Genomic DNA, 17,164 nt, shown 5'->3' on the forward strand with positions numbered 1-17,164 from the left:
GAAATGATTGTTCAGTTTCCATATAGAGTCAACAAAGACAAAATGTAGTTAACATTTTCTTATTTGAAAGGGGAAAATTAGTTTAAATCATTTTCATTTCTCACTTGGGTAGTTTATCTTGTCATCCCATGTAGAGCAGCAGCTACCCCAGGGTCCATCCTGGGAACCTTGTAGGTGGGTTTGATGAGCTCTCATACCACTGGACTTGCACTTTTGGCTTTAAATCCATGTATGTGAGTCCCAAGATGGGTCCAAGCAAGTTGACCTGTAGCAAATTTGGATAAGAAACCTTCTACCTCTTGACCTTGCTCTCCTTCCCACACTCATTACAGTGGCCCTGTGAATTCTTGATGTCCTATGCTGGACCTACCTTACAAACATTTAAATTTACCTGATTACCTAGCACTCATTCTTATGGAACTTAAAAGTTTGTTTTTCTAAATAAAAGCTAGCTAATCCAAAACTAATTGTTGTGTAGCTGATGCATATGGTTGTGTTCAGAGGTGCTAATTTGTGGCCTCTTAGTCCTCATGTATAACATAACTTTGGTCTTACAGAGACAAAGGAGCAGCTCCAGTGATTTCAAATATAGGAAAAATCAAGATCAATGGTCTTTGGACTTTTTCGTTTACATACTCCCAAAAGAATTTTGAAAAATACATGTATATCTTCCTCATTTTTATGTCAGCATACGAATTTTTTCTCATAAAATTAAACAATTGTAAAGGAAGTTATTTCCAGCAATATGTTCTAAATATTGGCATTTAAAAATAAAATAGTTACACAATTCTTAAGTATGTTCAGTTGAATATAAATACCATCTTGATTTAATATAATTGAAAGAGTATCACCCATTTGAAGAGTAAATGAAACATTGTTTCTTTAGCTATCAGAAATGTAACATTGTTACCTTTTCTTCTTCTTGAACTTTAATAATTCCACTTCCCTTATAGCATTTTTTCCTATTATATACTTTATGCATTCTAATCTATTTTTCAACCGACCACATTTCTCTGCAATAAAAAATAGACATTTTAATGCCTTTTACTTTCATCTTAAAATTTATTTTAATTTTTGAACATGTAATACTTTCACCTAGTTCAAAAATAAAACCTAAATAAAAACATACATTGAGAAGTCTTATTCCCACACTCTTGCCTTTCTACCTTGGTCCTACCCACATAGATAATCACTTTTATTAATTTTTATTGTATTCTTCCAGTGCCAGTGTTCCTTTATAAATAGAAGCAAAATTGAATGTATTTTAAAAATTGAATATATATTTCATCCCCCTTTTATTACATAAAAGATGGATTACTTTATTATACATTTTTTAAAACTGCAGAATGACAATCTACTATTTATTTATTTGGCTGTGCCAGGTTTTTTTAAGTTCTGGCATACGGGAGTTTTAGTTGTGGCATGCGGGATCTAGTTCCCTGACCAGGGATTGAACCCCGGCCCCCTGCATTGGGAGCACGGAGTCTCAACCAATGGACCACCAGGAAAGTCCCTCTACTAATTAGTATTACTGAAAATATACTGATTAGAGCAATATCAAATCACACTTCTGATAAGAAGTCTTTCTTTCCCTTTCCTCTGGATAGTGGGGTTGGATCACAGAACTCAACATTCTTCAAGGCCATTTCGGAAACCTAGATGCTTTTAGTTCTTTGAATTCAACTCCAATGAGAGCAGAGGTTGCAAATGGCAGCCCTGGGCAGACACATTTTGTTTGACTGGTCCAACATTTACAGATCGGGACATTTTACATAAAGCTCCAGATTTTTGACTCTTTTGAAAATCAGATGATCAGCTAACCAAGCCTTTCATTCACTCAGCAACAATGAGCCGGCACTGAGTACCACATCCTCCTCCTTGAGGGGGCCCAGGTGCTGCAGTTTGCCACGGTCCCCCTCACTCCTCAGTTTTCCTGCCCCAGCCCCCAGAACTTATTTATTTTTCCAGTCTGGTCCCTGTAGGCATTTGACTTTATGACCTCTGAGTTAACCACATAGTGATTTGGGAAAGTAGACCCGATCAGGAGCATCTTTGAAGCTTCAAAATTGGAAACAAGAAAGGAACTAGTGAAGAGTATAAGAGGAGATTAGGCTCTGGATTAATAATGCAATTAAAAAAGAACCCATGTTTCACCGGAACTTCCCTAGAGAAAAGAATAGACAAATGAATTATTTACTCACACTGTTTAGCCTGTATCCACTAGATGGCTTAGGGTATAGGTTAGGCAAGGTGGAGACTGAATTTGTACTCCAGGAAAAATGAAGTCTGTTGTGTTTTAGGCATGAGAACATAGACGAAAATGAGAGACAGGGCTCTGTTTTATCTTCTATGAAAAGGCAAATTGGATATTGGAATAAAAAAATACAATGGTTCTCTAATTTTCCACTAACACCACCACCAAGCAGTATGAAACTTTTATGTCCAAAATGTTATGAAATGATGTTAAGAGTATGGAACACAGAAACTTTCTTTTTTAATTTATTCTTGGCTGCGTTGGGTCTTTGTTGAGGCACACAGGCTTTCTCTAGTGGCGGTGAGCCGGGGCTACTCCTCCTTGCGGTGTGCGGGCTTCTCATTGCGGTGCCTTCTCTTGTTGTGGAGCACGGGCTCTAGGGCGCACAGGCTTCAGTAGTTGTGGCTCACAGGCTCTAGAGTGCAGGCTCAGTAGTTGTGGTGCATGGGCTTAGTTGCTCCACGGCATGTGGAATCTTCTCAGACCAGGGCTCAAACCCGTGTCCCCTGCATTGGCAGGTGGATTCTTAACCACTGCACTGCCAGGGAAGCTCTGGAACACAGAAACTTAAGATGAAATAGGGCAAGTATTTTGTGTATCTGGTTTTTATATGGAATGCTTCAGAAAAGAAAAAAGGGAATAATTAGAATTCTAGTTCATTGTTACGTCTATAATACCTAGCACAGTACCTGGCATATAGAAGGTAATTCATAAATATTTGTTGAAAGAATGAATAAATGAAGCTGCCAGGAGAATATAAGGTATAAGAATAGAATAGATTTTAAAGAAGTTTTTAACTTGAAAACAACATTCAGAATCTGAAACAGAATCATTTGTTCCATTCCTTATTCTTATCTGTACATTCACTGAGACATTTGGGGGGAATAGTTCCTCAGGAAAAAGAATAGCCTATAATAATTTGGTGCTAGGATTTTGTCTTACTTGACGCATAACACTAAAATTCTGGAAACTGAAATCCCCCCTAATGAAAAGGTTGCAGTTAAAGACCTGTATTGAGAATTCACAGTGACTGTAGTAAGTGTGTCAAAAATGATCATATAAAACCTGTCACATGGGAGTTATTGAAGGGATTACCTTATTAGGGTGAATTATGGTCTTCAGCAGGATATGAACTTGTCCTGAGACTGAGAATATTTTCAACCTCTGGCAGTAGTCTCAGGGTTTCATACAGACAAACTGTTAATGTCATAGTATTCAAACAGCATTCCAGAATATGGTTTGACTACGCTCTTAATTTGGTTTATGGGATATGCCATGCTCTCTACCAAAGGGGAAAATTGCATAGAGACATAATGCAGCAAGAGATGACCTGGTAGCACTGACAGAACACTGTTCATTGGGTGATTTGTAGTGTTTCTCTCCTTCTGAAGACCAGTCCTAAATATTTCCCAATTCTCCTGAACACAAGAATAACCATCCTAATCCAGGAAACAGCCGATTCACTCAGATGATAGCAGAGCTCTTAGAGGACCCATCTGTTTCCTTGCTGATTACCCTGAGTAAAATTCAGTTATAACCAACCAATCCAGAAAATGTCATAAGGATTCCAAACTTCGTGTGGCACATACTCCTTATCTTTTCCTGAGGTTCCCCCCCCACTTTCTTTTTTTCTTTTTTTTTCTTTTTTTCAGTGTTTCTTATTTCCATGTAATGATTAGGAGCTATCTAGAGATAGATAAACTGTCTGGTTCTGCCACTTTCTAGCTGTGTGACCTCAGGCAAGTTACTTAAAATCTCTATGCTTCAGTTTCATCTTTAGTAATAGGTTAATAAACTTGTGTGAGGATTAAATGAGGTTATATGTTATAAAGCTCTTAGCATAATACCTAGCACAGAGTAAGCACTACACACAGAGATGTCTAAAATGCCATGTTGCCAGGAATTCCCTGGCGGTCCAGTGGTTAGGACTTGGCATTTTTATTGCAGGTTCAATCCCTGGTCAGATCCCTGCAAACCACGCAGGGCAGCCAATAAAATAAAATAATAAAATAAAATAAAATGCTGGAAGGCCATGTAAGATTGCTTTTTTTTTGATGAAAAGAAACAATAAAAGGAGGTTTTTTTTTTAAATTCAAAGGTATACTGAATAAGTAGGTTTGTTTACAACCATTCTTGAAATTTATTATTGAACAACTTCATGGAAAGTCAGCATCTTCAAGAAACTTTCCCAAAAAGCTTTAGGTAAAAACCCATTTTTGAGTTTTGGGGGAATAAGCTTTTCCATAAGAATTAATTTTCTTAGGAAACAAAACTCGTCCCTTAAATACCAACTCTCATAAAACTTTAGACCATTGTTACATTAATAGAGATCATTTTGAACTATGTCACCCAAGTCCCTATCTTATTAAACAGATTATAATGAACACAATTTAACAATTTCTTAGTGCTGTAGGATCATACAATACAGAATCACACATCTGGCATCTTGGAAGTAGGCTGGGTATGGCCCTCTAATACCAGAGAGGGGAAGAGAACCAGTCTTGAACATATCCACTGGGATAGGATTAGAACTTGGGAATACTGACATGCCAGCAAGTGTCCAAAATATTTCTAGGTATCAGGCCATAGTTCACTAAGCAGTTGTCAATGAGAGGTCCAAGGCAGCAGTTGATCACTGTCAAGTTGACAGAAAATCAGGCAGTTCAGGGGGAGATAGTATTCTGGGATTCAGACTAGCAGGTTGGAAGTGGTAACTGGAAGATCTATCTAAAAATTGTCATCTGTGTGAAGGGCAGGGTTCTAAACCTAGAGGTGATCAACTGTGCTGGACAGGCAACTGGAACACAAATTTTGGAATAGGGGTCAAGGCAAAGGTCTAACTATTAGAATAGGGACACATGGAGAGAGGCAAAGTTTAGAATCTTATCTAGATTAAACCAGTGGCAAGGATGACTTGACCCCAGGTCACAGACCGTGGAGGTGGAGTTCGTTAAAAATCTTTCTCAGGTGAAGAGACATTGAGTAATTTCCCCCAGGTCTTACTGTGAGGCTGCACACCTGGAATTTCATCACAGGCTGTCTGATTCCCTACATATTTCTGCTGTTTTGCTCTATTCACTTTACAATAAAATAAAGGTTATACTACTCTGGAAAATACAAAAATAACTGGATTTGTTTTTCTGATTCCAAGGAAAACTACAATTGTACAATTCTAGAGTCACATCATTTATAAATTTTGAAGGGACAAGAAAAATATATTCATAAGAAAAACACACTGTTGGTAAGGAATAGCTTTCTATATATGTACCTTAAAAATTAACTCTCATAAATTCCTACAATCTAAAAGTAAATCTTTCAGAAGGAGCCAGTGTATCCCTATGAAAATAGCACGATTCAATTTTACCCATTTAAAAGAAATTCACATATTCAAAATTTCATAATAAGCTAAAAGCATACAGTTCAAAGGAACAAAATTTTCTTGATATGAAAAATAGAATATTATTAAGAATCAATGCTCCGTCTGGTTCTTTAAATTATTCTTAGATAATTATTGTTCTATTATAAGTATTACCAACAATAAATGGCTTTCTCTTAGAATTCAGATGTTTTTAACTTTATAGTCTTTATTATTGCCTTTTGAGATTCAGATCTAAAGAAGGCTAAACAACCTTCCACTCTAATCTTGCATTTCCTCTTTCCAAAAAGGTATTTCCTTGTGATTGCTCCATCTCAGGCTCTAAAAATGTCGGTTCTGGGGTTGTGAATAATGATAGCGCTTTGCAAAGACAGGTAAAAAAAAATCAAACAGTTAAGGAAAGTTGGAAGTGGATGTCTGCTAGGCAGTGGGCCAGCAAGCATGAAAAAACAGTTTAGAAATACACAAGAACCCAAAAAGAAAAAATCAGTGATCCAGAAGCCAAAGGCAGGCAAAATTCAGTGTGCCAGAAACCAGGCAAGTAGACAGCAACCAAGTTGACCAGAAATCCCAAAGGAATGCTTTAGGAGACCAGGAATACCCAAAGCCAGGCAGACAGGAACCCAGTGAGCAAAAAAGAGGTAAGAGCACTGCCTCTGCAAGAGGTCTGGACAGACCTCCAGAAGTCAAGTCTGGACAGGTGCTCCAGAAGTCAAGCACCCAGGCAAAGAAGTCTACAAAGGAAACTTGATTCTCAGGCCAAACCATGTCCAGCTTGGGACTGTCAGGAGAAGTAGAAAAATGGACACCTAGCTGCCCGGGGAATACAGAGTTGGTCCATCCAGAGGAGGTTTTTCCTTTTCCTTGTTAACAAAAGATTTGACTCAACGACTAGCTAACCTTTTTTTTTCCACTTTTGGATACTTTAATCCAGATAAGAGTTTACAGCACTCTGTTGCTCTCTTCCTAGGTAATGTGACGTTCTTAATCGGTTTCCACAGATGCTGTTCTAATTCAACTTGGCAAGAGGCTTACAAGGTCTCAGGACAAGTTGAAAACTGAAAATAGATCCTGCCCATAGACTCAGCATGACTGGAGAGCTTGTTTCTTAATAAACCCACACCAAGTCAGTACTTGCTGTGTCTAGGACATCCTATTCTACCCCAGTGTGGGTCTGATTTTGTTCCAAATGTTGTTTTCTTATTAAAACAGAAGTATTAACAGCTAGTACCATGTTATTTTCTCCCTCTTTACGGAATGCTAATAAAGTTCTACAGATATGAGTCTGGTGACATTTCCCTTCTCTTTATGAAGCATAAGTCTCACAGAACCCACACCCTGTCGAGGCCATCTGGGGAAACAGAATCTTTTATCTCTGTAGGCAGAGGGTTTATCGGTTTCACTTCCTTCTTTTAAGCTGGGGACCATCTCATGTAGTTACATACAGCTGGCCCTCCATACCTGTGGTTTCCACATCCAAAGATTGAACCAACAGCAGATCAAAAATATTTGAAAAAAATTTCAGAAAGTTCCAAAAAGCAAACCTTGAAATTATACTGTGCAGACAACTATTTACATAGCACTTGCATTGTATTATGTATTTTAAGTAATCTAGAGATGATTTAAAGTATATGGGAGGATGTGTGTAGGTTATATGCAAATACTACACCATTTTATATTAGGGACATGAGCATCTGTGAATGTTGGTATCCTCGGGGGTTCTGGAACCACTCTCCGGCAGATACCAAGGTCTACTATACATTGATAAATGACTGTCTACTCCTGCCTTACCTGACTAGGTTGATAGGAGAAGTTGAGGGCATTTCCTTAGAAGATAAGATTGCTTTTACATTGGGTTCACGGAATGAGGACTGATGGATCCAGTTTTCCCTTTCCCCCTCATCTTCACAGTCACTACAAGGTCTGACAGGGAATTCCAGCCACATTCATTCTTGTAGAGACCCCTGTGATGACTGTTGTTTATATGGATTTGGATCAGACTACCTGAGTTTGAATCCCAGCTCTATTATTTTCTAGTGATATGACCTTGGGTAAATTATTTCTCTGGTGCCTAGTTTTATCATCACTGAAAGATAAAAAATGATACTTAAGTCACAGACTTGTGTGAATTAAACAAAATAATATATCTGAAAGTGTTTTGCATATTGCAAGTTTTCTGTGGAGATTAACATAGCATTAAGTTAAAACCTTTGTACCTGAAGGGCATGGGGCAGACACTGATCCCTGTAGGTTATCCATCCAGACCTATTTACATTTGAGACTGTTCTTTCACAGTGAATAATTTCATTAAAAAAAACAAACCACAACTCCCCAAGGGCTCTTTTTCTATAGATGGCTTTCCTCTTGATTAGATGGAAATTTCCAGTGTGCTGGTCCCTAGAGAAAGTTTAGCTTAAATCCCCAATACCAGTAGCTGGACTGGTAGCTCAGCATTTACCATGCACTTAAGGATCAGTTTTATACCCGAGCAAACAGGGTTAGAAAGGTTGGATCATTTACTATAGCTCACAGATAGTCATTATTTAAAATGCTTCAGTGGCATTCCACCTGTCTGCTGGCATATCCTCAGCTAGCACCACTGTCCCTCAGATGTCTGCATTTCACCACACGGCTCCTCTTTCAGTTCCCCCATTGTACTGTGCTCCCTCCTGCCACATGGCTTTTGCACACACTTTTCCTCCTTCCCAAAATGCTTCTTGCCTCTTCCTATCCTCTCCCCAAACTTCTAGATATTCTGCAGATCTCAGTGCAAAGAAGTCTTCCCTGACTCCCAAGACAAGTTCTGATTCCACATCATATGCTCCCAAAGCCTACTTATGGCCTGTAATTACATTTGTGGGATTATTTGATTAGTGCCTGTCTTCACTTCTAGATTATAAACTCTATGAGGGCAAAGGCCATGTCTGTTTTTTGTTTACCATTGTATCCACAGAACCTGTGTGCCCAGTACATAGTAAAATAGTGATAAATATTTAAATGAATGAACAAACTAACTGGATCTAGAGTTCAAGTCTTATGACATTTTTCACTAACTCAAAACACAATAGCTTGCTGTAGACAGTACTGACTTTATAAGGTTCTGTGACTCTCATGGTCACTCTAGAGTTGTGACAACAGGGTTTGATGTTAATATTGAGGACACTGGTATTAATACGGTATAATCAGAACCATTGCACAAGACTTTGGGAATCATGTGAGGTTTAGCAAATTATATGTTCCAAAGGTAAAGTGAATTCCTTAGTACACTTTATTTTTTTTTTAAAAAAAAGGATTTGGAGTCATTTATAGAAATACATAAAATATAACAATAAAAATCTACTAATATAAATGAGAAAAGGGAGCAAAGGGAAAGTAAAAAGGTAGAAAAATATAACACCTAGGGTTGAAAATAGAATAGAGTAGAGTAGAATAGAATAGAATAGAATGGAATAGAATACCCAGGCACTAAAAATTCATCCATGAACTTCTACATAGATACAGAGAAAAACACAGATTTGGCTCAGAGTTTCCTAATGCCCAAGGGAAAGCAAAGCTACTACAAGATTCACAGTATCCATAAGATAAAAGAGGACAAGATGCTCAGGAAAAAATGTTGCTTTTCCTATATTGTTGTGATGTCCAGAAAATGTTCTTAATAACAGTTCTACAGTATTACACCATGGTGACTATAATTTGACTGTTTCTTAAAATACCTCTTAGTGTAGACTCAAGGCAAAATGCCAAATGTAGGTCAGAAAAGGGCCATGTCATGAGGGAGAGGGATGTTGGGACAATGTGGCCCAAGAAATCTCTCCAAGGATCTGTCCCCAGACCTAACAAAATTTAGAATGGCTAGAGAATGGGTCCATTCCCATCAGGCTGTTCTCCCTGAACATGATTTTTACAACTAAACTTTTGTTAATAATTTAACACCAGAAAACTCAAGGTTGTATTTTCTTATAAGAGCCTGAAGTGTAGAAGTTCTATGGTATAATTAAGCATAACCAACCTAGAATTGGTGCCCTTTATGAAAGGAAAGCAACTAACAAGTATGCATACCTAAATGGAGAGTGATTCAACTTTTTCATGGAGGTAGACAGGAAAATGCAGGGCCACGCTTTTCCTCAGATCATACTTTTGGGGAGTGCTTTTTTTTTGGCCACAGAGTCTTGACCCCTGGACCACGAGGGAAGTCCCTTAGGGTGTCCATTTTCACACACACATTAGGCATACAGCATGAATTCTTAGCAGGAAAGAAAAGAGTTTAATTACAAAGTAATAAACACTTGTAAAATAATCACACCACACAGAAAGCCTTCCTACCCCCATCCTCTCTGTTCTCACTGCCTCTCGGTACCCATTACGGATGGTTTCTTGTGTCTCCTTCCAGACCTTTATCTACGCACAACCTTAAGGAAATCCCGAAGGATGGGGTGACTTGATACCCCTAACACTATATATTATGATTCTCTTTTTTTCATGGAGAGCAGATGAGATGAACAGGCTGGAACTACTGTCTATTATTCTTAAGCAAGGTACACCAAGACTGTGTGATCCTTCCAAGAAGATAAGACTCATATCTGCAATAAAGGAGAATTTATGGAGCTTCCATAAGTACCCTGCTTTACACTTCTTAGTACAGAAAGCATTGTTTGCTTTTTGTGTTTCTACAAAAGACTGAAGAGAAATCTGTCTGTCTCTCAGGGCCTCAAGAAAGGGGTCAAGGTTGGCCATAACCATGAGCTCACAATTTATGCTCTGAGGAAATTAGTAGAAGGCATCCGAACAACTTCCTGTTTTGGAACATTTGCTTGCTTGGTTTGGAAAAGGTTTGGCAGAGAGAGAGGACATCCCTCTTGCTGTTGACGCTCATTGCCCAGTGAGCAGAGCCAACTCTGGGACCCAATCCCATTCAGATCATTGAGCAAGCTCACCTTCAGGCAGAAGCGCAGGGGTAGTATGATTGGTATCAGGACAACGCCTGGTCGGACTGCAAAACAACACACACACACCTCGCCCACAATAAAACAAAACAAACCTATTTTACAACTCTCTCTCTCTTGCTATTCTTTGATTTTTATCTCATTGCTATTCTTTAAAAAAATGAAAATAGGGTCCTAGAGAGATAAGGAATCCCAAATTTTGACAGGGTCTCTATACATGTATTTTTAAAATAAATGAGATTATATTTTATATACTGTTGTGTAATTTGCTCTTTCCATTTAACTATATCACCTACATGCCACCACCTAAATTCAACCTACTTTCTACAATAGTTTTATGTATATACCATAAGGCCATAGTTATAAAAAACCTTGTTATAAAATTGTTTTAAAATGTACCATCAGGGCTTCCCTGGTGGCGCAGTGGTTAAGAACCTGCCTGCCAAGACAGGGGACATGGGTTTGAGCCCTGGTCTGGGAAGATCCCACATGCCACGGAGAAACTAAGCCCATGCGCCACAGTGACTGAGCCTGCGCTCTAGAGCCTGTGAGCCACAACTACTGAAGCCTGCACGCCTAGAGCCCATGTTCTGCAACAAGAGAAGCCACCACAATGAGAAGCCCCTGTACCACAAAGAAGAGTAGCCCCTGCTCACTGCAACTAGAGAAAGCCTGCACAAAGCAACGAAGACCCAACGCAAAAAAAAAAAAAAAAAAAAAGTACCATCATATGAATGTACCATAATTTATTGAAACTGTTTTTATTAATAAATGTTTTACTTTGTCTCCAACTTTCACTTGTTTAAATAACGCTCTGATGAATATCCTTATGCATGGTTTTCTGGAGTGAAGTTTCCTGAAAGTAAATTGCTGGTCAAAAGATACATTCATTTTAAATTGTGATCAGTATTGGAAATTTTTTTCCACAAATGTGGTACCAATTTACATTCTCATAATAGTATATTAAAACATCTGTTTCCTCATTAAAAGGAAGTGAATGTTATCCAGTTTTTGAAACTTTGTCAATCTTCTAAGCAAACAAAAAAGTATCCTCTTTTTGCTTTAATAATAATTTCCCTAATTAGAAGTGATATTGTGCATTGTTTTATATGTTTACCAGCCATTTATATTTCTTCTTATGTGAATTGCTTCAAAGGTAGTGTTAATTCTTTAGTGAAACTGGCCCCTTTGGAGGCCGCGCAAGGGCCAAAACTGGTCCCTTAGCATACTCTTTGGTTAACAATTGAGCTTCGAAGGTATATTGTCTCAGGTAACATAAATGAGGGGTGAGTAATGTAGCCAAGCGAGCCTCAGGTGTAACTGGAGCAGGGATTGAAAACCTTCAGGACCCTTCTTTCAGTCTTCGCTGCCTTCCGCACATTGGCGTTCCTGAGGATGATCCCATGACTTCCAAGGGCTCCCAAGTTTCCATCTCCCATCTTTGTCACTCCCATTGGTCCAGCTTAGGTCATGCATCCATCTCTGTGACCAATGAGCTGTTAAGATGATTGGCAGCCTTTACTAGAGCCACACACTTTGTAAGAGAAAAGGAGTTGTCTTCAAAAAAGAAGAGGATATGGCAAAGACCGATCAGATGTCTCTTAATATCCTTCTTCTCCCTTTTCCTCTTACATCTGCACACATGGCAGTTCAGAATGAAACAGCCTCTCCTAGTTCTCCTGGCCTACGTGTGGTCATATGACTAGCCATAAGTTCTAGCCAATGGGATGTAAGCAGAAGAGTGTATACACAATTTCTAAGTATCCTAACAGGAGGGGCATACTTCTTTTCTCCTTCCTGCTACCTGGAAGGGAAATGTTCTGGCTGGGCCCGGAGTAGCCAGGATCACAAAATGGAAACTGTAGCAACAAATTAGAAGGAATCTGGGTCCCTGATCGTCATGGAGTCATACCAGCCCTGAACTGCCTAGGTTTATGAAAGAGAAGAGTAAACCTCTAGATTTTTTAGCTCCTAGCTTTTAAAATTTGCTGTCACTTGCAGCCAAAACTAATCCTAACTGATGCAAAAGGTAATATTATACTAAAAGGAAAAGTTGCTGGGTTAAAAAAAAAAGAATGTTTACTGCAAATATTTGGTTAATATGTTTTTTAAAATCTCCCATTAGTTATCCACAAGGCTAACTTCCTCACTTCCCTCAAGTCCTTGCTAAATTATCACTTTTATTACAATTTTTAAACATTTTAATTCAAGTATAATAGTATACAGTAAACTGCATATATTTGAAGTGTACAATTTGGTAAGTTTTGATGTATTTATACATACACCTGTGAAGCAATCACCATGATCAAGGTAGGGAATGTATTCATCACCCTCACAAGTTTTCATGTACACCTGTACCCCCTCCCTAGCCACTCCCTGCCCAGGTAAACCCTGATCTATTTTCTGTCACTATAGATTTGTTTGATTTTCTAGAGTTTTATATAAATGGAATAATACAGTATGTACTTTTTTTAGGGGATCTGAATTCTTCCACTCAGCATAATTATGTTGAGATTTATTCATGCTGTTGTGTGTGTCGATAGTTCATTGTTTAAAAAGAAACAGACTCACAGATATAGAGAACAAATTAGTGGTTGCCAGTGGGGAGAGGAAAGGGGGGAGAGGGAATGTAGGGGTAGGAGATTAAGAGGTATAAACTATCATGTATAAAATAAGCTACAAGGATATATTGTACAACACAGGGAATATAGCCATTATTTTATAATAATTATAAATGGAGCATAACTTTTAAAAATTGTGAATCACTATATTGTACACCTGTAACTCATACAATATTGTTCATCAACTATTCTTAGGAATAGGAATAGGAAATTTAGGAATAGGATAGGAAATTTTTTAAAATACCATCATACTCACCCTCAGGACTTAGCATTCCTGAAGCAGATCAGAATGCTCCAGGCTGGCAAGAAGCCTCTCTGGATTCCAAGTTGCCCCCAAAGGATGCAGTGGCTTGCACATTAAAAAGGTCATCTATGACTCTAAGCCACCCCAGGACTATTTGTTAATTACTGCTGGGGTAATTTACAAAACTTGAGATTTGACCACTTGAAGAAATAAAGATTTCCACAAATGCCTGACGTACTCATGCAGACAGAAAAAAAAAAAAAAGTTCATTGTTTTTTATTCTGAGTAGCAGGCCATTGCATGGATATACCACAATTTGTTTATCCATTCCCCCTTCAATAGACATTTGGGTTGCTTCCAGTTTTGGACTATTACAATTAAATCTGCTATGAACATTCACGTACAGGTATTTGGATAAACATATGCTTACTTTCCTCCTAAGTAAATACTAGAAGTTGGTTGGATCATGGGATAGATGTATATTTAACATTTTAAAAGACTTCCAAACTGGTTGGTATCATTTTAAATTCCCACCAGCAATGTACAAAGTTTCAGTTTCTCCATATCCTTGCCAACACTTTATATTGTCTGCCTTTTTTATTATGGTGCCTGCATGGTGGTGTCTCATTGTGGTTTAAATTTGCATTTCCCTAGGGACTAATGATGAGCATCTTTTTATGTGTTTATTTGCCATCTATATATCTTCTTTGGTGAAGACATACAAACTTTTTGCCCATTATTTATTTTATTGGATTATTTGTCTTATTGAGTTGTAAAAGTTCTTTATATATTCTGAATAAAAGTCATTTATAAGATACATGCTTTGAAAATGTTTTCTCCTCGTCAGTGACTTGCCTTTTCATTCTCTTAGCAATATCTTTTGAAAAGCGGAAGTTTTAAATTTTGATGAAATCAAATTTATCATTTTTCTTTCATGGATTGTGCATTTTGTCTAAGAAATCTTTACCTAACCTAAGATCACAAAGATGTTATCCTTTTTTTCCCAGAAGTGTTACAGTTTTAGGTTTTACACTTAGGTTATGATCCATCTAAGTTAATTTTTGCAGATGGTATGAGCTGTGGATTGAAGTTCATTGTTTTGCATTAGGATATACAATTGTTCCAATTCCGTTTGTTGAAAAAAACTACTCTTGTTCCACTGAGTCTACTTTGTACATTTGTTGAGTCTTTTCCTCACTCTCTATTCTATTGTTTTGATCTATATGTCTACCTTTACACTAATACCACACCATCTTGAATAGTATAGCTTTATAATAAGTCTTGAAATCAGATAGTGTTTGCCTTCCAACTTTGTTCTTTTTTTCTTTTTTCAAAAATATTTTGCCTATTGTTTTGACTTTTTTTTTTTACTTTTGACTTTTTTTTGACTTCTGCATGTCCACATAAATTTCAGAGTTAGCTTGTCAATTTCTATGAAAAAGCCTACTGAGATTTTGTTTGGAATTGCATTGAATCTATAGAACAAATTGGGAAGAACTGACATTTTAACAATATTTTGTCTTCTGACCCATGTACAAGGTATAGCTTTCCATTTATTTAGTTATTTTTTCATTTCTCTCAACAGTGTTTTATAGTTTTCAGTGTACAGGTCTTTCACATCTTATGTCAGATTTATCTCTAAGTATTTCATATTTTTTGACATAACTTCAATTGTAAATGATATTTAAAATTTTTAATGTCAATTGTTTGTTGCAAATGTATAGGCATATAGTCAATTTTTGTATGTTAATCTTGTATCCTGAGACCTTGCTAAACTCATTTATTAGTGCTAGTAGATTTTTGGAGAGTCTGTTAGATTTTGTACATACATAATTATTTTATCTGTGAATAAAGATAAGTTTGCTCTTTCTTTCAGATCTGGGTTTTTCCCCCTTGACTTACTTCTCTGGTTAGACCCTCTAGGATGAAGCTGAATAGAAGTGGTGAGAATGAATATCATTGGCTTGTTTCTAATCTTAGGTGGAAAGCATCCTATCTTTCACTATTAAGTATGATGTTACCTATAGGTTTTTGATGTATGCCATTATCAAGTTGATGAAGTTCCTTTCTAATCTTAGTCCGTTGAGAGTTTTTATTGGCAAAGGATGCTGGATTTTGTTGAATGTTTCTTCTCCATCTATTGAGATGGTCATATGACTTTTTTTCCAGTTTGTTAATATGGTGTGTTACACTGATTGACTTTCAAATGTTAAACTGACCTTGCATTCCTAGGATAAACCCTATTTGGCTATGATGTATTGTTTCTTTTATATATTGTTGAATTTGACTTGTTAAAATATTTTTAGAATTTTTGCACTATGTTCATGTGGCATATTGGTCTATATATAGTTTCCTTGTAATGTCTTTGTCTGATTATGGTATCAGGATAATATGGGTCTTACAGATTAAGTTAGGGGAAAACCCCTACTTTTCAATTTTCTGAGAGAGTTTGTGCAGAATTGGTATTGTTTCTTCCTTCTATGTTGTTTAGAATTTAACAGTGAAACAATCTGGGCCTGGAGTTTTCTTCCTTTTCCAAAAAACCATTCATTCATTTATAAAAATTTTAAAAGAAAGGCAGACTGCCACATTCAGTGCCTTTTTTGGATGTGTTTAGCATCTTAGAAGCTCAACTGCTTATATCCTCCTATGAATGGACCATGAGGACTTGTGGGGTTTTCTTTGTAGGAAGGTTTTTAACCACAGATTTAATTCTTTAATTGATATAGAGCTATTCAAGTTCCTTATTTCTTCTTGAGTAAATTTTAATAGTTTGTGTCTTTCAAAGAATTTGATATTTTATCTATGCTGTTGAATTTATAGGTACAAAGTTATTGATAATATTCTCTTATTATCTTTTTAATAGCTGTAGAATCTTTGGTGATGTCACCATTCTCATTCTTGATATTGGTAATTTGTATATTCTCTGTTTTTCTCTGACAAATCTGGCTATAGATTTATTAATTTATCAATTTTATTGATCTCCTCAATTAGCTTTTGGTTTTATTGGGTTTTTTTTTATTTTTTCTATTTAATTTATACATATTTTTATCTCTATTTTTTCCTTTCTGTTTACTCTGGGTTTAATTTGTTCTTTTTTTTTTTCCTGTGCTATGATTGGATTTATTTTATTTTATATATTTTTTGGAGTATAGTTGATTTACAATGTTGTGTTATAATTTGCTCTTCTTAAGGTAGTTTCTTAAGGTAGTTTCTTAAATTTCAAAGGTAGTTTGCCTGTTTTGTTGTTGTTGTTGTTGTGGTTTCTGGCAGGAGAAGAAGTCTAGTTCCTGTATCCCATCATGCCTGGAAACAGAAGTTAGAGTTAATTAATAGGAATTAGCTCTTCATCAAAATTTATTGATCATAGAACCAAGATCTTTCCTTCTATATACTTTTTAGATCTACTGATTCCAGATCTGTCATTTGATACCAGTACTGCTGAATAGGCATCAGACTCCTATAAATGGTTTTTTAAAAATTTGTTTTTCATTTGTTTCTCTGAACAAAATTAGAATTAATGGTTCTTTCTGAGTGAAAAACCACTCCTTTCTATGTTCTATGGCCTTTCTTTGTATTTTGTGATCTTAGGTCTTAACATGTTTCTGGGGTTTGAGGAAAATAACAGCATGCTTGGCAGTCTAAGTGAATAAATTATGCTTTTTTAAATTTCAAGGATCTAATGATACCCCGGGGTATATCCATGTGTGCTCAAGAGGAGTAAGT

The sequence above is a fragment of the Balaenoptera musculus genome, chromosome 1, assembly GCF_009873245.2.
Source record: "Balaenoptera musculus isolate JJ_BM4_2016_0621 chromosome 1, mBalMus1.pri.v3, whole genome shotgun sequence".
In the NCBI taxonomy this organism is placed as follows: domain Eukaryota; kingdom Metazoa; phylum Chordata; class Mammalia; order Artiodactyla; family Balaenopteridae; genus Balaenoptera; species Balaenoptera musculus.